This window comes from Pelodiscus sinensis, chromosome 2 (genome assembly GCF_049634645.1).
Source record: "Pelodiscus sinensis isolate JC-2024 chromosome 2, ASM4963464v1, whole genome shotgun sequence".
In the NCBI taxonomy this organism is placed as follows: domain Eukaryota; kingdom Metazoa; phylum Chordata; order Testudines; family Trionychidae; genus Pelodiscus; species Pelodiscus sinensis.
The window spans coordinates 75764765-75786402 of record NC_134712.1 but is presented as its reverse complement, the minus strand read 5'-3'; the positions used below and the strand labels follow the sequence as shown (position 1 = coordinate 75786402).

General features: G+C 42.7%; 2 long non-coding RNA genes across 4 annotated transcripts in view; one reads left to right on the top strand and one right to left on the bottom strand.

Annotated features, from left to right (window-relative positions):
* LOC102445906 (uncharacterized) overlaps positions 1-21638 on the top strand; it is a 298763-nt gene that overhangs the window by 55431 nt on the left and 221694 nt on the right. The window lies entirely within an intron of this gene.
* Positions 1773-12265, bottom strand: LOC142827097 (uncharacterized). 3 transcript variants are annotated; one of them, XR_012901512.1, is made up of 4 exons: positions 12037-12265; positions 10617-10680; positions 8269-8394; positions 1773-3014 (listed from the first exon to the last, which is right to left on the bottom strand). It is a non-coding gene; the product is annotated as an uncharacterized LOC142827097 (long non-coding RNA). The 3 variants fall into 3 exon arrangements; XR_012901509.1 differs by having other exon boundaries at positions 1773-3659; positions 12037-12262; XR_012901510.1 differs by having other exon boundaries at positions 1773-2471; positions 12037-12259.

Genomic DNA, 21638 nt, shown 5'->3' with positions numbered 1-21638 from the left:
AGGGAAAAACCCTGTTCCAGGGGCACCAAAGCCCATGCAGACCAATTCTTGCCCTCAGCCATGCAAGCATAGGGAAAGTAATCCTTGCAAAGGGATGTTGAGATACCTCCCCAGGGCTATGTCTACACTACAGAAGATTCTTTTTTTAAAAAAAACTTCAATTACATCCACACTGCAATTGCGCTCTTTTGAAAAAAAAAATTGAAAGAACAGAGGGGTTTTTCCGACAGCGGTAATCCTCTTTCTATGAGGAAGAGCACCTTTTCTAAAAGAACTCTTTCGGAAAAAAGCATGTGTGGATGGGGAAAAGGGGTTTCTTTTGAAAGAAGAGACCTCCAGGATAAACGCAGGTGCCCTAGTGGCCACTCCATCCAAAGTAATCATAACTCTATAGTTCCTGTCTCCTGGCCCTTCTTAAAGCTGCAGGCACCCTGGATAAGCCTTGTGGCAGGAAGCCAGCCCTGGAGCAGCACCCTGACCATGCGGCTCTCCCTGCCACAGGCATTCAGAGCTATGTCAGAGCCACAAGCCCCCCCGAGATGCCCCTGGCTTTCACAGGGAGCAGCACCAGGGCTCCCAGGACCCACCAAGAGGGACCAAGCAGCAGGCACCCTTGTGGTCTGGAGTGGAGATCCTGTCCCTCCTTGAGCTATGAGGCAAGAAGACACTCTAGGATCTCTGCTCCAAGTGCCGCAATGCGGAGATTTATGACCGGATGGCCGAGTCCCTGGCAGAGCGGGGACACCCACCCCGGACCTTAGAACAGGTCCAGAGTAAGGTTAAAGAGCTCTGCCAGGGATACGTGAGGGCCACAGAGCACAACTTGCGCTGTAGAGCAGGACCCACACCTGCCCCTACTACGCTGAGCTCCACCAGATCCTGATGCCAGAGAAGGATCTTCAGGTGAGTGCTCTCAGTTTGTCACACATGCAGGGCGGGGGAGGCGGGCGCAGAGGGAGTGGGGCACGAGCATCACTCAGCCTGCTCAGGCTGGACATCGTGCTGTGGAACCCAAGTTGCTGCTCCCAGGCTCAGGGAAGGCCACACACACATCTGGCCCCTGGGGGGGGGGGGGGTGGAGGGGAGATGCCCTCCCACCACCTGCCATGGCTAGAAGCAGGCTAGTCCCAAGGGAGCAGGCACGACCCCAGACACACCGAGGAGTGCCGCACCCAGCACACGGACATGCCTGCATGTGCAAGGCACTACCCGCTCCTGCAGACAGTGCTGCGAAGCACGGGTGTGTGTGTGGGCCCCAGAGAGGACCAGGCTGCTTCAGGCTCCTCTGCCCCCCATGGGATCCCACTGTGGCCGGGCACTTCCTTTGCCTGCTTGTCCATGGGGGGAGAGAGGAAAGCAGGCAGCATGGTTTCCTGGGCAGCTCAGGCCACACATGGCCTTGCTCCCGGAACAGCCCCCGTTCTCTGTTTTCTCCCCAGCTGGACCAGCCAGGACTGAGGGTTGAGCCAGCCGTGCAGCCCCGGGGGACCCAAAAGTGCCCCATGGTCCAGGAGGAGCTTATGGGCGTCCTGTGCGTGCAACATGCAGCAGACCCTGGAGTAGGTGGTCTAGGAGGACACTGTGGAACCAGCTTGTGCAGCAGGGTGATAACATGTGCCATCATGCAGGAAACGATGGCACACCTGGCTCCTGCCCCTCCTGCTATGCCCATTTCCCCTCTCCCTGCATCCCAAGTGATGCTTCTGTCCCCTCCCCAAGTGATACCCCTGCCCCCCATCCACCCTGACCCCACTCCAGTGCCCCCTCCAAATCACTCCCCTGTGGTCCCTGGATCCACCCACTGTGGTATGCAGTTGCACGGCTCTTGCTGCTGCACACAAGCAGAGGATCTCAAGAAAAAGCAGATTGCTTTTTCGATGCATTTTTGCAGTGCAGATGCTCTCTTTCTAAATACGTTTTTTGGGAAGATCTCTTCTGGAAAAGCTTCTTCTGAAAGAAGCCTGCGTCTAGACATAGCCCAATAGAAACAGTCCCTCACAGAAGGGCCTATGTATGCTGAGAGATCATCAGTACCCAACAGCTTTTTACCGCTCTCTGTTCTTTCCCCTTTGTTAAATGCCTGTTTCAACTCCCTCCTACCATTTGCCTCACTTTTTTTTGTTACTCTATGCTACCCTCTTTCTGCCCCATATTAATTTCTCCTGTTATTCCACTCACTTTAGTGTTGCTGTACCTCTCTTTTGCGCTATTTCACTTATTCCCTTCCAAAGTATAAAAAGCAAAAACCACACAGCTTAAAGCAAACCAGCAAAAACCAAAAACCAAAAAAAAAACCAACACAACACAAAAAATGTGGAACCAACATGTTGTTTGCAACGTGTCACATTGCTTGCAAGTTTTGCCCTTTCTTCCTCAACCACTGGCAGTTAGAATGTAAAGTCTTCAGGTCAGAGGTTGTCCCATACTTCGCTATACAGAGAAATTTTCTTTTCCGCTGGCATCATTAGATGCTACATAAAACACAAATAATAATGAATGCAACACCACCCCATCACTGTGGCATACCAAGTTCATTCAGTTAGTTCTTCCATATTTCTGTCCCATTTCTTGGACAATTTGCTGTCATACTTTCTGGGTCTGTTATGGGTACCACTTCAAGATAGAAGTCTGGAGGAAGGATAACTCTGCTGGGATGCAACGGTCCTTTAAGCACAGCTCTATTTCTCAGCTACAATTCATTGTCCAGTCCTGTCCCAGAACAACCCAGTTCATATCAGTCTCTCCATTATTGGTGAGTACTTAGGAAGATACTATTCCTATTGCCAGTCACATCACTCAACATTGCTAGGAGCTCAAACAACTTTTCATGGTAGTGAATCATGACTCCCTTTGTTGCATCTTTCTGGTTTGTAGCATTTTTCAGGGTGAAACTCAATTTTAACAAGGCAAAAGGTAAAAAAGTAAAAGCATTGGTCACAGTTTTTAAGTTGAGGAGGGTGCTATTTTTGCTAAAAATACAGGAAAATCAACTTCCCTGGATCCCCTGTTGATAGCTGCAAAAAATGAATGTGTGCGCTTCAGACTTCACCCTTTGTGTACCAAAATCTGCACCCTTTGTATACTAAAATCTGTATTTCCAGAATGCAGACTAATGGAATGTGTCATGGAACCCTTGTCTGCATGGGAGCAAAACTCCAACCCCCAAACAGCATCTGACTGATGCTCATTTATGGGGCTGAAGACCCAGGAAAGCTTCCTTATTCTTTTGCTGCAAGCAACCATTTCATTTCCCTGTACATACTACCTCTGTCCTTAAACAATCTGATTGCAAGCCACCATTTTCCTCCAGCTAGCAATGCAGTGTTACCAGTAATTGCAAAAGCCATTAATAAGAGGCAGAAAAAAGCAAAAACACAAAAGGGAATAAATACTGTACATAGCCTGAAGGGTTTTCCCTCCCACACATATGATTCACTGTTGTTCCTTGCTTCACTTGGGAAAATGTTGTCCTGCTGAAAATATACCTTAAAGGCAACTCTGCCTCAGAGACATCACATATGCATATTGATAACATACACTTTGTAGTGCCTAGAGATGTTTTTAACGAGGCATGCTGAAATGTACCAACAACTTTCTCTCTCTTCTCCTTCTGTGTGCCACAGATGATTTTTAAATATGTTTCCTGGTGGTCCTTTTCCCTTGAGAGAAAGAAAAACGATGGCACAGATAATCATTCTGAATGGCAGGAGCTCAGAGAAATGACTTTCCATCCTCCACATTTGGCCAAGTGTGGACCACAGGAATTCCATTCAAACCTCCAAATCAGCTTGTATAGTTTTCCTCACTGCTACCACAGAACCACACACAGACTTTTCACTCAAGGTGTCAATAAGTATCCAGAAGAAAAGACCACACATGGGCATATGTATTTTGTGATTGAGAGCAAAGGATGGGAGACTGGTCACTAAAGTGTAACAATTTTTGCATCAGCAGGGGTGGGAGCAACATTTTAATTAGTCTGATGCTCAATTACCACCTTACGTGCTTCATGGCCATTTTCCATTAATGCACCACTGAAATTCATCAAAATATGTATATTATGGTAGTGCCTGGCCAAAGGTCCTAATCTGGTTCAGATCTCCATTCTGCTAGATGATGTACAAAAGCATAGGAAGATGTGGTCTGCCTGGAAGAACTTTTTGTTAGGAAGGTGAACCTGGTACATTTATCAGCATAGGACAGGTGATACATTCATTAATACATCTGAGTAGGTTTGGTGGTAATCAAAGAACACAGTTTACATGTTAGAATGGTCAGAGGAGGAATGGTCGTCTGTTCAGGACTGCACTGTGACAGACATCCTCCTCTATATTCATTAAGGGACACACTGTCATTCTATAGATACATTTTGAGATTTGTAATGCATCATCTCCAAGTGGCAAAACTCTGCAGTATTATGGGTAACCACACTTGTGAAATGTAAGTATTAGACACCCAATTAATGGGATTACAGAGAACATCAGAGAAGAAATTATAACATATGCTGTATATTCTGGCATCCAGAAGTCTTGCTTAAATTGATACTTCCAAAACCTATATAGGAAAATTTATCCAAGCTTGCATGAAAGCTTCCTGCCTCTGAGTAATAAAGGCACATTATAATAGGGTTCTTCAGCCTGTGGTCACAGTCAGGCATGTCACTCACTGGCAGCAAGGGACTGTACCACTTCCTCCAGCTGTGACAAATACCACAGCCTGGATAATTCTATCCTACTTTCCTAATTTAGTGATGTTGCTAACTATGCTTTGAGAAGGACAGTAGTTAATTGTCAGATGAACTGAGCCCGAATCAAACAGATGAAATGAGCCTGAATCGTCAAACGTCAATTATCATCTCTAACTCCAAATGATCCCGGGATATGCCAGATCTATGGACTTCATTATGTGAAGAAAGGAATTGTTCAAGATATGCTAACCTATTCTTCATCATGCTAATGTATACAGATCCATTAAAGTAGGATTTTCAGAGCAGGGTGCCTGAAGGTGGAAAGCAGGATCATATTTTAAATTGGGGACATCCAAAAATGAAGTACATTATACACATTCCATCTTCTCCTTACTGGGGCACCACAGAATGGAGATGACTTTGGTCAAAAATGCCATTGGATGGACATGGATGACCAATTTGTAGAATTTTGTAAATTGATGCTCATGTGTCCACCTGATAGATCTCATGTCAGGAGACATGAGACTTCTCTGTCTAGTAAATTGTCAGTGCTCCTGAGAATTGCACTGATGCTTGATTGCAGGAAAGGAAGGAAGATATTTCTTGAATTTTCTGACCAAAAAACCAGAGTTGCTATTGGGAATGAATGCTGCAAGCAGTGCTGTTGTAGCAGCATTGGTACCAGAATACTAGAGAGACAGGTGGGTTAAGTATTATCTTTTGTTGGCCCATCTTCTATTGGTGAGAAAGGCAGTTTTTGAGAGCTCATATTGCTCCTTTGTTTCACTTGTAAGGACTACTTTGGGGTAAGTTAAGGTTGTTTAGGTCACTTTTCTGTGCATTTCTTACCTTAACATATTTTAAGTGTACCCTTCACTCTGAATTTCTGGATTCATAATGCTTGGTTTGGGGATAATCAGAACTTCACTGTAATGATTTTTCCCTTAAGTTACTGAGACATAGCCTCACCATAAATTCCATTTTCATGTACCATTTAGCCTGAGAATTTCCTTAAATTTTTAAAAATTTAAAACAATTAAACATTTTCTTCATGAATGCTGAACAAGAACCCCCAAAGGAGTCCTTCATGCAATATTTCTAATGATCTGAACATACACAATATCAGCTTTAAGTAATTTTCATTTTTTAAAATTTTAAAGTCAGTACTCTAAAGCAGGGCAAAGCAGCCAAAGTGAACAAGTCATTTAACATGGATTTATACCTGCTATGCACCACTAGAGCAATACAAAGCATCTGCAACATACACGGAAATCCAGGTGCAACATACACAGAAATCCAGGAAATCCTTATTTTCCCAGGTGACTTTCTGATTTGCAGGGCAGTGTTAGTGAAACTAGTACTATGTGGAATGGAGGGCAGAAAAAGCTCAGTCATTGATTTCCATGGTCTCTGTGGTTTAAGGCTACATCTACACTGCTCTCTCTTGTGCAAAACAATATGCAAATGAGGCAAAGACTGGAATATCGCCACACCTCATTTGCATAATTCATTAGGCTCCATATTTGCGCAAGAAGCTTTTGTGCAAAACCCCCCCGTTGCGCAAGAGCCATTCTTCCTGAAAAAAAAGTGGAAGAACGGCTCTTGAGCAAGAGGGGGTTTCTGTGCAAAAAAGAACAGTGTAGATGGCTCCTTTTTGCGCAAAAGCCTCTTGTGCAAAAAAGGAGCCTCATTAAATATGGAATTGAGGCACGGCGATATTCCACGCTTCACCTCATTTGCATTGTTTTTGCACAAGAGAGGGCAGTGTAGATGTAGCCTAACAGTTCCTCATGTACCCCTACCTCCGTTTCCCCAGCAGTGCTGTCCCTTTTACTCATTAGAGCTAAGGCTTCTTACTACATCCTTTGGCACAGACATTGTGCTGAATCCACTGCCTGAGGGGAGAAGGGAACTGAGCTCTGCAGTTATGAGTATGCCTGCTGGTATGCAGACTTGGGATACAAGCACGATTTTTCATCTGACATGCTGCCCTTCCAGCACTGCGTCCCTCATGGAGATGGGGGAGGGGCAGCCATTCACCCCTGAAGCGAGCCAGCCTCAGTATGACACTCTGTAAAGGGCTGGAGCAGGAAATGGCTTTTTCTTTTTACTTCTGGCAAAACGGGAAGCCTACAGGGGTGCCAGCTGCTGCTGCAAACCAATAGGAAGGGGCAGAGATGTTAAGGGCACAATCTCTCGGAAAGACAATCAATCAGCCTTGCATGGCTGACAACTAGACACATTAGTGAACTGGATTATTACTTGGAAGCTTGAAGCAAATGTTTGGAATTTTTCCTCAAATGAGGGTTGCAGCTGGGAAGTAAGGCGGAGCCCCAGGTTGCTGGGAAGGCAGATAAACCTGGAGACACCTTCGGGAGGAATGTTTGGGGCATTTCTTTGCTGCCAGTGTCTGACAGGCCCAGCTCTGCTCCCAAGAGGCAAGCTGGCTGGAGTACCCATTGTAATAGATCTGTGGATCTTAGCACAAAGCAGATAAACAAAACAAATGTTAATTTGTCTCAATAATGAAAATGTCTCACAAATATGCTGCAATATCATAGCAATCACATCTGCTTAATGTGGGTTAGCTAGTTGGTTTTACAGGAGACCTTCCCAATTCATATCTCCATGTGTCTTCTGTCCTGAGTTGGGGGGCGCAGAGGCCAGGAGCCACGAGGAACTCACCATGGCTCACAGCTCCCCTGTAGCGAGTTCCCTGCAGCTGCCAGGAGCCACGATGAATTCTCCATGGTTCCTGGTAGCTACAGTGAGTTTGGGAGCAGTGGGGGCGTTCACTGCGGGGGCCAGAAACTGCGGCTACCAGTATTCACCAATGGTAAAGGTTTCCTGTGTATTTGTAAAAGTTCTGTCATTTGTATGGTGTTTAACAAAAAGTTGTCAAGAAAATAAACTAATCATGACACAAGCCCTTTCTGTTCTGCCTGCACCTTTAAATGCTGCAGGGGAAGGGAAGCTACAGAGTGTTGAGGTGTGTGGATGGAGTGGCCACTAGGGCAGCTGTGAGAAGCCCTGGAGGCCAATTATTTTGAAATAAACACAGCTGCACTGTCCACACTCACCCTATTTCAAGTAGCTATTTCGAAATAGGCGTTACTCCTTGTGAAATGAGAGTTTGTTATTTCAAAGTAAGAATCCTGTTATTTCAAAATAATTTCGAAATAACATGCTTGCTGTGTGGATGCTCGGCTTGTTATTTCAAAATAACTCTGATGTAGACCTGTAGTGCATAAGGCACATGAGATATTTAAAGCCCCGTTGCAGTTTCGTGGCACCTTAAGAAAGAGGTTAGAATCTCTGTATAAACATGTCAAATTAAACAGAATTATTCTCTTTTCAAAGCATTTTCAAAATAATGAAAGATAAGAGAACACCACTGGCTCATCACTGTATGAAAGTAGAAGTAAAGCAACTGGTGTTACCATAAGGTGGCACAATGTGAGCAAAGTTCTCTCACTAACCACAAGTGCTGAGTCCTTCCTATCGGAGACTGTACAACGTGCATGTAGTGGAGCAAGCTCAGAAGTCACTGATGAAGCTTGACAAATGTTTGTTATTTTTACCTTCTGGCTACACTGATTCTTTCCTTCTGCTCCTGAGCCATCTCATTGCTTCTGCTTGTTTCTTCCCCTCTCACCAACTCAGTCTTCTTTGGTTGCTACAAAGGGAAAGTTTCAAAACTTGCAACTCTGTTGGAGAAAAAGTTAATATTTTTGTTTATAGTTTTAATGACTCAGAATGCTGCCATTTCCTAGGCTTGATATAGTCTAGTCAGGAATTAAACCAATTATTAGACATGTCCTGCTCTCTCCAGCAGCAAGTAGGTGAGCGGAGAAACTTCAGAGAGTTCTGGAATGCCCTTTGCTTTTAGTATGCTCTTAGCCAGGGCAGGATGCCAGGGAGGTTTGTGACAAATTCAGCGAAATGCAGTGTGCAGCCCCAACCAGTACCCTGATTAATCAGTTGGGAGCAGGCCAGAGTATCTAGTTAGCAATCTGTGCCCCATGGGGGAAATGGTGCATGAGCTGACGGGATTATGGGACCTCCTTGGTACAAAGAGCACTGAAAAGGATTCCTGCCCTGATGCTGAACGGAGGCAGGACAAAGGAAGTCGTAATGCTGGTCAGGATAGACTTAGTGCCTCGTTACGTATGCAGCGTTTCAACCGCTCCCACACTAGCGTTTTAAAATTGTAATGTTCATAATCAGCAAGAATCAACTTGGAGAAACAATCTGAAAATATAGTTAATCAGTGGGAAGGAAAGAGCACGGGGAGGCAGTTGTGGGCAGCGAACTGATTATGAGGAGCCGCTTATAAGCAGAAGGATGAGCCAATAGTTAGGGCACTAGCCTAGGATTTAGGACACCTGGGGTCAATTCCTCTGTGACCTTAGGCAAGTCCTTTAGCTTCTCTGTAAGCCTCAGGTCCCCGTCTGTCAAAAAGGAGATAATAGCACTTCCCTACTGCACGAGGGAGCTGGGAGGATAAATACATTAAAGCTTTTTGAGATCTACTGATGAAAAAGTGTATTCCATTCTGTCAATGGAGTGGGACTGCATGGGTTATAAACCAGTGTAGAGTGTGGCCTGGTGCATTTGTAATGCAATAGGGCACGAAGCAGAGGCATTTGAGCTGCATATTCAGAGGCATACTAGAGCTGGGCGGTATTAATATTCCTCCATGCAACATTGCCAATGTCGCCACATTGGCAATGTTGCAACAAGTCTCAGGTATCATTTACCCAGAAAGACATCGACAAATGCAGTGGAGTTCAAAGATGTGCAAGAAAAATGATTAGAGAGCTGGTGGGACTGACAGAGTCCATGCACTAGATACATGCAGTTTGGGTTACAGATTATTAACAAGGCATATAGGGTGGTTTCTTATCAGACTCGAGCCTACTGAATAATGACCAGGCCAATAACAAGAGCTATCTCTTATACAACACTTGCTGTCATTACAGCTCCACAAACACAATACAAAGTGCTTTACAAAGGAGGGGATCATCATGATCCATATTTTGTAGACGAGGAAATTGAGGCACAGGGCAATCAAGTGTCTTGCCCAAAGTCACTAGCAAGTCAGTGGCACTGCTGGAAACAGAACCCAGGTCTCCCGAGTCCTACACCAATGCTGTATCCACGGTGCAACTCATGCCTAGTTCCAGCTGCCATTGTACAGTTTGGCATGCTGGCTCTTTTCACTGTTATCAGAGCTAGGGCAGAAGTGCTCTCCATGGCAGCATACATAAAGGAACAATGTTTAAAACAAGCCAGAAATCTATGCATAAGGGTGCACAATACATTTGGATTTGCATGCATATTTACCCACGCTAATCAGAAAAGAGTGCTCTCTGATAACTCTGTAGGTTCCTAAGAACTCATCTGAATGCTCATGTTCCCAGTCTGAGAGAGCAAATATGCTCAGTGCATGCACATTTCTGGAATCGTGCACTCTGATCTCTAGACTTAAAAGTGCATCCCAAAAGGCTAACTTTCTTTACTGAGCACAGTTAAATTGGCCAACCTTAACAATATTAATTAGAACTCTAGCGCATTTCAGATTTGTAATTTTAATATATATTTTCTGGAAAGTACTGAATTTTCTGTGCAATAAAAAAATTAAATCTCTGTTACAGTGTATCGATGGGAATGGCCACCATAAGTCAGGTGACATTTTGCAGAGAAGATAGCTCATTCCCCAAAGAGATTAGAAAAAATAAAGTCTGCCCCTGAGACCATGAGCTCATCTTCAACTCAGATTTGCTAATTAGCAGCACAAACACCTTCTTCACCAGAGTACACTTGCAGCTGCATTTTGACAAGTGTTGCAGACCACACAGAAAACGTTTCAATGCAATATGAGGTTTGGTGAACAAGCAACAATATATGGCAGCTCTAACATACTTACTCTGGTCGTCCGGACTCTCAAAAAAGAGTCAACTTTGGGATCAGACAGAATCTGTACAAGAAATCTGTGAAGAGAGAAGTTTGGTATTTATAGGTTTTTCACAACTATTCTACCATACTTAAGAGGGGCAAAAGTCTGGTATATTGGGAAGAAGTTTTTGCCATCAGTACTATCCATTGTTAAGCTTGCCAACAGGAGAGAGAAGGCCTGGCAACGCAAAGGATAGCAGTGTCCATGTCCTTTAAATCACCACCAGAGTGCCGCGCAGCATGCTCCAGGTGGCTCTGCGGGCAGAGGGCCCAGGTCTGTGCTCTGGGCAGGAAATTGTAGAACTATGACTTGAGTGTGACTTTATGAGATGGTGGGAAACTTGGCCACACCATGATAAGTGGACATCCGGCTAACTAAAATCATGCCAGACCATGGATGTTGCTGGATCAGAGTGTACTGGACTAGAGAGGTTTAACCTTTACAAAACCAATGTAGTGCTTGTATTATTCTGCTTTCATACTTGTTTTAAAAGTGGAGGGGGGGTTAATTCAAATTATGCTTTCACACAATTGCCAGTCTGTTACACCAAAATCACAGAATTCAAGGACTTAAAAGGCAGAATTTCAATCTTGCTTGCAGTAACGTTCATAGGATCTTAATTTTTAATTTGGAAAGTTACCAGCAAAATCAAAAACAAAGCACAAGAGTTAAAAGTTTCTATCAGAAATTCAGGCATTTCTAACATCATCAAAAGCCAATTTCCATTCTAACCCTACAGAAAAAAACCCTCTCTCTGTAGAGAAAAGACATAGAAAGACAGAACTTATAGCAGAAGATGTAAACAGATATTGCAACATGAGGATATCAAACATTAAAAAAAAAAATCAAAGAAGCATCCTCACTGCACATTTCTTGGTGAATAAGGAGAGTAAGAGATGTCACAGTGATGAACTGTAAACTAATTGTACTATTTAAGTCTGCAAAGCATTTTTAGATGCAGCATGTAAGACATATTTTATATAAAATAAAAGTTGTGTGTACAGAAAGGGACGTAGATGTATAGGAGGGGAAAAATCCTTAATACACACAAAGCCATACTCCTCCATCTGAAGAGAGAAAAAGATGATTTTGTTGGCCTTTTCTCCAGCATGCTGAAAAAATGGCAATAGGTATTACATTGAAAATGTTACATGCTATTAATTTGTACCCAAGGATAAAGGAAAGTGGTATTAAATGAAGTTAAATGGAAGTTCTTTACACTGATTGTAATTAATCTATGAAATACGTTTTCAAGAATAGCTCTAGGAGTGATCTCAGTGGCAGACAGATCTGGAGGGATTCTCTAGCCTCCTATATAAGGCTTCCTATGTTTTTTTTTCTTGGATTTTTCAAAGATAAAAAGTTGCAGTAGACACAGATTCATACTCACAATTTAGTTTTGAGGCTATGGCAGCTTCTGCATTGTGCTCTAACAGCCCATGCCCTCCCCCTGCAGACTTGAACTCCTCTGGACAGCAGTGGAAGGGGGAGGGGAGCAGGGAGCAGCATTTGAAACATTTATGTTTGATTGTCTGCAACCTACTCAGTACAGCTGCTCTGAATCAGTTCTGAGAAGATGCTGTGCAGCTGTTTCTCTGAAGCAACACCAGTGGGCAAGAAACAGCATAGCCAAACATCTCTGTACATCTGCCTGGTCTTTGGAGTTCATTTGGTCCCTTGTCTGTCATGTTTAATCATAACACATTAGTTTTTCTCTTACTGCATGTTCCTGGGCATATGCTCAGACATCACAAGGACAGCATATTGCTGTACTGCTTTTCTCCTCAATTTTTCACTGGCAAATCAGAGCCCTGGAAGTTGCCAGAGAAACACATTAGAGTTTTCAGAATGTAGTATTGGACCTCTTGAGCATTGCTGATTCTGTCCCCATTCTAAAAACTCAGGGCCACATCTTCAGCTGATTTAAAGCAATATGGATCCACTGAAGTTGAAGATTTTCCCACTGATCATCAGGAAGCTCATACTGCAAGAATTTATTTGCACAGGGTATATATATCATAGCATCATAGAACCCTAAAAGTGGAAGAGACCTCAAGAAGTCATTGAGTCCAGTCCCTCACCCTCAAGGCAGGACCGAGCATCACCTACATTACCCTTAGGCTGCATCTAGATTGGCATGATTTTCCGGAAATGCTTTTAATGGAAAAGTTTTCCGTTAAAAGCATTTTCGGAACAGAGCGTCTAGATTGGCACGGACACTTTTCCGCAAAAGCACTTTTTGCGGAAAAGCGTCCGTGCCAATCTAGACACTCTTTTCTGCAAAAAATCCCCAATCGCCATTTTTGCAATCGGGGCTTTTTTGTGGAAGACAAATCTGAGCTGTCTACACTGGTCCTTTTGCGCAAAAGCTTTGCGCAAAAGGGACTTTTGCCTGAACAGGAGTAGAATAGTATTTCCGCAAGAAGCACTGATTTCTTACAGTAGGGACTTTTGCCTGAACAGGAGTAGAATAGTATTTCCGCAAGAAGCACTGATTTCTTACAGTAGGAAGTCAGTGCTTTTGCGGAAATTCAAGCGGCCAGTGTAGACTGCTGGCAAGTTATTCTGGAAAAGCGGCTGATTTTCTGGAAAAACTGACAAGTCTAGACACAGCCTTTACAGTCCATCTAACCTGCTCTTAAATATCTCCAAGGGTGGAGATTCCAAAACCCCCCTAGGCAATTTATTCCCATGTTTAACCACCCTGACGGGCAGGAAGTTTTTCCTGATGTCCAACCTAAACCTCCCTTGCTGCAATTTAAGCCCATTGCTTCTTGTCCTACCATCAGAGGCCAAGGAGAACAATTTTTCTCTCTCCTTCTTACAACACCCTTTTAGATACCTGAAAACCACTATCATGGCCCTTCTCAGTCTTCTCTTTTCTAAACTAAACAAGCCCAATTCTTTCAGCCTTCCCTCGTAGCTCATGTTTTATTTAATAATTTTTGTTGCTCTTCGCTGAACCTTCTTCAGTTTCTCCACATCTGTCTTGAAATGCAGTGCCCAGAACTGGACAGAATACTCCAACTGAGGCCTAACTAGCCCAGAGTAGAGCGGAAGAATGACTTCTCGTGTCTTGCTCACAACACACCTGTGAATGCATCCCAGAATCATGGTTGCTTTTTTTGTAACAGCGTCACACTGTTGCCTTATATTTAGCTTGTGGTCCACTATGACCCCTATATCCCTTTCTTGAGGACTCCTTCCTAAACAATAATTTCCCTTTCTGTGTGTGTGAAATGGATTTTTCCTTCCTAAGTGGAGAACAGGCAGTCCCCGAGTTACACGGATCCTCCAGAGCGAGAAAAGCTGCTCCGCGTCTCCCTGGTCTGCTGGGGGGGGGGGGGGGAACGCAGCTAGTGCCCCCCCCCCCAGCAGACCAGGCTTTTCTCCGGACGGCTGTGGTAGAGCAGCTGGGGCGCTGCCGGTTGGTCCCGCAGTGCCGCTCTGGGCGCTACTGGACCAACCCGGAAGCACCCCAGCTGCTCTGCCCCAGGCGTCTCCAAGTCAGCCGCTGCTGAAACTGACCAGCGCTGACTACAGGAAGCCCGAGGCAGAGTTGCTCTGCCCCAGGCTTCCTGGAATCAGCCACTGATCAGTTTCAGCAGCAGCTGACTTGGGGACGCCTGGGGTTCTTAAGTTGAATCAGTATGTAAGTCGGAACTGGCATCCAGATTCAGCCTGTTGAAACTGATCAGCGGCTGATTCCAGGAAGCCCGAGGCAGAGCAACTCTGCCTCAGGCTTCCTGTAGTCAGCCGCTGGTCAGTTTCAGCAGCACCTGAATCTGGACGCCAGTTCCGACTTACATACTGATTCAACTTAAGAACAAACCTACAGTCCCTATCTTGTACGTAACCCAGGGACTGCCTGTACTGTGCTTTTGTCCTTATTAAACTTCATCCTGTTTACCTCAGACCATTTCTTTAGTGTGCCCAGATCATTTTGAATTTTGACCCTATCCTCCAAAGCACTTTCAACCCCTCAGCTTAGTATCATCTGCAAACTTAATAATCATACTCTCGCTGCCATCATCTAAATCATTGATGAAGATATTGAACAGAACCGGTCCCAGAACAGATCCCTGCAGAACCCCACTTGTTATGTCCTTCCAGCATGACTGTGAACCATTCATAACTACTCTTTCAGAATGGTTATCCAGCCAATTATGCACCCATCTTATAGTAGCCCCATCTAAGTTGTATTTCCCTAGTTTATTGTTAAGAATATCATGCAAGATGGTGTCAAATGCCCTAATATAGAATCACAGAGCTGGAAGAGACCTCAGGAGGCCATCAAGTCCAGGCCCCCCACCTAAGGCAGGATCAATCCCAACTAAATCAACCCAGCCAGGGCTTTGTCAAGCGAGACTTAAAAACCTCTAGGGATGGAGAGTCCACCACCTCCCTCGGTAACCCATTCCAGTGTTTCACCACCCTTCTACTGAAATAGTTTTTCCTAATATCCAACCTCTACTGCATCTTGAGACCATTGCTCCTTGTTCTGCCGTCTGTCACTACTGTGAACAGCCTTTCTCCATCTTCTTCGGAACCTCCCTTCAGGAAGTTGAAGGCTGCTATCAAATCCCCCCTCACTCTTCTCTTCTTCAGACTAAACAAACACAAATCCCTCAGTCTCTCTTGATAGGGCATACGCTCCAGTCCCCTAATCATTTTGGTTGCCCTCACCGCTGGATCCTCCCCAGTGCCTCCACATCCTTTCTATAGTTGGGGGCAGAACTGGACACAGTACTCCAGATGTGGCCTCACCAGAGCCAAATAAAGGGGAATAATCACTTCTCTGGATCTCCTGGCAATGCTCCTCCTAATGCAACCTAATATGCCATTAGCCTTCTTGGCTAAAAGGGCACACTGTTGATTTATATCCTGCTTCACATCCACTGTAATCCCCAGGTCCTTTTCTGCAGAACTGCTACTTAGCCATTTGGTCCGCAGCCTGTAACAATGCTTGGGATTCTTCCGTCCCAAGTGCAGGACTCTACACTTATCCTTGTTGAACCTCATCAGATTTCTTTTGGCCCAATTCTCTAATCTGTCCAGGTCACTCTGGACCCTATCCCTGCCCTCAAGTGTATCTACCTCTCCCCCAGCTTAGTGACATCAGCAAAGGGAAACCTTTGTCGATCACTCCATTATGCCTCATGGAACGAGATTTACAGGAGTGGTCGACAAAGGCTTCCCGTCGACCGATCCACATCTTGACTTGCGCACTGTGCCGACGATCAGCTGACCTGGCACAGCATGGCAGCCATTTTTATTTTAATGAAGCCAGGGATATTTAAATTGCCGCTTCATTGACTATGTCGGGTAGCCTATTTTACATGCCTATGTTGGCAGAGGCATGTAGTCTAGACACACCCCAAGAGAGAACTGGAGATGAAAAGTGTGACAGGCAGCTACCATATGTTTTTACATGACACAGCTTATGAATCATGTTTACTATGAGTGAACCCTGTAGAAGGTGCCTGTTTCTTCCTCTCGTAAGTGGCAAGGTTATAGATTAATAACAAAAGATTTTAATTTTCACTTGTTCCATTCAAGAATGCCTTGTGATTTTAAGTGAGGTTATTTTTACAGTCTTGGTACTTGGTATCAGTTGTTTTTCTAATTGCTAAAGAAGAAGAAAGAAAAAGCCCTTTAATAACCAAGATAGGTCTATCAAACTGATAAAAGTTAAGACGAGGTTAAAATACATGAAACACTCTGCAATCTACCCTTGATAAGAGCCCAAATAGAAAGTCTGATTATGGGGAAGTTGACTTTGAGGACCATTTTGATTTTGAGGAAATGAGGAATAAGGTGATTGTTAATATCCGTAAATGGCTCCAAATTACCACTGATGAGGCTACAGTTGCATGTACTGTCCCCAGAAAGTGAGCTGATGCACTTTCCATATTTGATGGCCTTTCTGTTAGCTCCTCGGCAAGTTTACCAATCATCTTTAAAGGGCTTACGTAAAATTTTCAAAATAATTTCATATGATTTATGAGCCAAATTCTACTTAAGACCTGTTTCAAGTACTCAGAGCCTTCATTTTATGGAAGGACAGACAACATGAGCCCATGTCACTTTTGACAAATGAAAGGGATTTTTTTGGGCGCTTTTGAAAAAATTTCCCCTTGGTTCTAAGTGGAACTATCCTAACTCAATTTTAAATTGATCTACCTAAATGAGTGCAAACTCCTGTTATAGATGCACTTAACTGAGTTTAACTGTATCTAAACATGCCTAGCTTGTGTTGGTAAATACATGGAGTCTTTCCCCAAATACACTTATTTGTCCACTGGTAGAAGATGCTATCTCTTACACAGCCATTCATTTAGCACAAATTTGTTCATTTGAAGGTGGCCATGGACACCAGCTATTTGTTTGATTTATTATATACTTCAGCTATAGTTTTAAAATATTTTCCAGTGACCAAATGTATTTTTAAACAGACAATAGTTTATTTACAATAGCTAAACACTATAAAATACAGCAATGCAGTGGCAATGCACGAGATAAGCACCTATTTATTTATTAAGATTATATTTAAGTAGATTATTCCAAATGTTACATGTCGGAAGTTCAAAATACTATTACATTAGCTTGAACATTGTAGTGACTAATGTTTCAATAATACATAACCTTGTGGAAACAGTCCTGTATTCAGTTCATTTTACTCAGTTTATCCCAAATTACAGTAACTGTGTAATTATGACTTGGTTCATACAAGAGAATAATAAATACTTGAGTGTATATTTTCATGCACACTTATTTAATGAGCCCTTGCACAATTCAAATTCACACACCTTGCTAGGGAGTTATATAGATTTGATTACTAGTTTGCATCTCTGATCTTAGAATAAAATATACAGATTGTAATTTCTCTTATATATTCAACATTATCAAGTATAGAATATAATAGCTGGCACACATTTTCATATGCTGCGGCAAAACATTGCAAAGCACAAATGTTACATATTTGTAACCAAATGAGGAAGCAAAAGATTGGAATATGTAAGGATTTTAAGGATTGGCTTTTTTAACTAACTGCTGTAGCAGAGTACCGATAACAAGAAACAAAATATATTGCAGAAAGTTTGTGTACTAACATATATACCAGATATGAGCACAACATCTGGCAACAAGACTATTGGCCTATTTCTACTTTCACTGTAGTCAATGATACAGCTTCCAGTACTTCAATGGAGGAAGAGTTATATATTAGATGATTCAGGAATCACATTTTTTGCTGAAAGCAGTAATCATTTGGGTGATCGACGGCGTATGGTATTTGTGAGCAGAAAATATTTGCTTAAGTTTCCCTGACCTTTAACTTTACATTTGAATATAATTTACAATAATACAAATAAATATTTTTCACAAAATAGCCATGATGTGCATCTACTGTAAGAAATAATCTATACTGGCATAGGGAATACAAGAAGTCTTTTCTCTCTCTAGTTTATGTGATTATGGTGACACACCGGGTATATTTATTGTAGTAACTGAATGCTATCATAAACAAATTAAGTTTTAAACTTTAACTCCCCACCCCAACCCATATCACTTAACAGGCCACTGGGTACATTACGAGTGAAATAAACATATAGCTGATACAATGTAGAGCATATGTGAATATGAAAGAATAGTAAAATATAAATAAACATATTTTAAAAATTAAGGCAGACTCACAGACATCTAAAAAGATTATGTAAGTTTATATTGTTTAACCCAAATGTAACTATTGTATGTTAATGAGATCACCATAAAACAATTTAGAAGCAACTTAAGAATCAGTAAGTCAGGCTAAATCAACTTTTTAGAGAGATCAAATTCTGGCATGGATAAATGGTGATCTGTGTAGTGCTGCAGAACAGATGATAAAAGAGGAGTCCTTCTGGAGCGTATTTTAGGGTTGGGTTATCAAAATTAAACCCCATGCATCTATTTTCAAAATGAACATCATGCCTAAGCGATCTGTCTTGAACTATAATTTTGCCAAATGGATAATGAAGAGCACTGTGCAACAAAGAACCGGAACAAGCCCTAATAAGGTAATCATTGAAAACAGGCCTTGATCCCATTTCCATTACAGTTGATGACAAACCTCTCAATGACTCTCATTCAAAGAGAGCAGGAGCAGACCCACTGTCTCTCACTTTCTAACCCTTCCCTCCCAAGTCTACATTGAGCAGGTGGCAATATTCTTTATCAGTTTGTCCTATTTGTTTTGGCTGCCTCCTTTTTTTCTCTTCTTTGTTGAACATTCTGTATCTTATCATTGTCTCTGTCCTTGTGTGAGGCGCTCTCCTGTGGCTAGCTCTGAGTGTTTGCCATGCTTTAATAATAAAGAGTGTTACAAGACAAAAAAGTTTCTGAATTCATTTGGCTGATTTCATGCTCACCTTCACCACAGAAGAACTTGGGTGTAGGTGGGATAGGAAGCTACAAGTGTCATCCTTTTGTCTAGACGAGACATGAATGCATACATCACAGCCTTGTACTTAAAAGAACATGATGCTATACAACAGGACTACTCAATTTTGGAAACCCTGGGGGCTACAATGATACTCACAGCACATGCCGAGGGCCGCAACTTAAGTGTGATTGCATATACTTGCAAATAGCTTCTTTCACACTGATGGGCAGGAATATAAAGATTAAGGCAAGACAATTCAACATACAGGCCACATTTAAGTCAGTTCTGCTATTAATAAAATGCAATATTTACTCAATTTCTACCCATATGACACCACTTTTAATGAGCAATGACAGTCCAGGAATTTAACTACTAAAACGCATATTATTATAATGACTACTTTTTTGTTTTGGCTCCTACCTGTGGGGCCGCATGTTGAGCCCCACATAAACCCAAATTGCACCACGGGCTGCAAACGAACGGGCCGCGGGCCGCATGTGGCCCATGTGTTGAGTAGCCCTGCTGTACAAAATTCACAAGTTGGATCACTATATATTGTGTTTCTTAAAATATTGAAATGCAGGAAACAATAGTCTAACAGTCCACAAATGTTGTATTACTTGTTACTTGTAGCTAGCCTGCTGAAACATGGATTTATAAAAAGTTTAGCAAAATTTCTCTGTTAAGCATATGTAGTATTCATAAAAAACCTGGGAAAATACACGTTATAAGTTTTCCCACTGAATCGTGCACTATTCTCTGCACAGAAATGGATTTCATCTTTATGACATGACAATATCAATCAGTACAATATGAAATTGTTTTGCATGTTCTTATGTTTCTATTCATGAATTCTGATGTGGCAGTTGCATCAGATATACACAACTAATGAAAAATACCCTCCTTTCCAACACAGACATAAGCTATCATAAGGAGAGGAAGCGATCAGAAAAATTTATTTCTACATAATTATGCCTGTTGTACTGGTTGAAATAAGTTGGTGATAGATATACCCGTATGCAGTGATGCACAGACTCGATCTTAGCAGTGGTCTGTTACCTCATTACTATACTTACATCCGCCCTCCCCTTACTCATTTTAATGAGTTACACTCTTATGTATAGAGTAAATCAAAGGACAGACAAGTCTATGACATACAATCTACAACCTTTGCCAATACTTTCCCCTCCCCCTGTAATTTAATAATTGTGAACAGAATACAAGTTTAGGTACAACCTATAGAATTAGGGTGACTGAAAATGATGTTCTTGCAACCACTGTAAAGGCATATTGCAAAAATAATAAAAAACAGACAAAGAAACACCCCAGTTAAAAAATTCTATCTAGATTTTATGCTAGGCTAGCTATATCTGTTGAAACACTTCTAAAAAGGAAGGATTGGTCACTTAAGCATTTTGCATGTAATATCATGGGGGCATCCCTTTCCTTGTTTCTCTAAAAAGCATCATATGCTTGAATTTCTTACTGTCAAATATAATTAACAGAGAACTTTGCCACAGACATGACAGAATAAGTTTATATGAACAGTGCCACAATCACTGGTATTGTTCAACTACCTAGAGATCAGTTTGCAGAAAAAAGTTAAAATCAAAAGTAGTCATATCAATATAATCTGTTATTAAAAATATTTTTCAATCAGTGCTTCAATATAGTTAAAAAGTTTTTTTTTTAAATCCACTTTTGGTTTACTAATAAATAAAAATAAGATTGTAAGCAAAGTGGGTAAGTAATTTAAATGTTTAGTTATATAAATTAGCACAGTAACATTTGTTTGAATAAGTGCACTGAAAACAGATAACACCTTCCTTTCTTCTTCCGATACCTGAACATGAATTTCCTTTTGACTGAATTACTGTATAATGTGGGCCTTCTGGTTCACTGTACGACCTACATAGTCAGCTAATACTAAGTGGTCTATAGCTGAACTTAAAGAGAATGTTTCACCAGATGAACAACTATGCTAACCTGCATACCATATACTCAAATGTTCTGTGGCATTATTACAATAGATTAGAGCCTTTGGCGTCAATATTTTTTGTTGCGGGGAAAGCGAGGAAGGCAGTACAGGCAGTCCCCGGGTTACGTACAAGATAGGGACTGTAGGTTTGTTCTTACGTTGAATATGTATGTAAGTCGGAACTGGCGTCCAGATTCAGCCGCTGCTGAAACTGACCGCCAGTTCTGACTTACATACAGATTCAACTTAAGAACCCCAAGTCAGCTGCTGCTGAAACTGATCAGCGGCTGATTCCAGGAAGCCTGGGGCAGAGCAACTCTGCCTCGGGCTTCCTGTAGTCAGCGCTGGTCAGTTTCAGCAGCGGCTGACTTGGGGACGCCTGGGGCAGAGCAGCTGGGGTGCTGCTGGGTTGCTCCAGTAGCACCGCTCCTCGCTCCTTGGCGCTACTGGACCAACCCAGCAGCACCCCAGCTGCTCTGCCCCAGGCGTCCTGATTCAGCCACTGCTGAAACTGACCAGCAGCGGCTGAATCAGGACCTGGGGCAGAGCAGCTGGGGTGCTGCCGGGTTGGTCCAGTAGTGCCCAGAGCGGC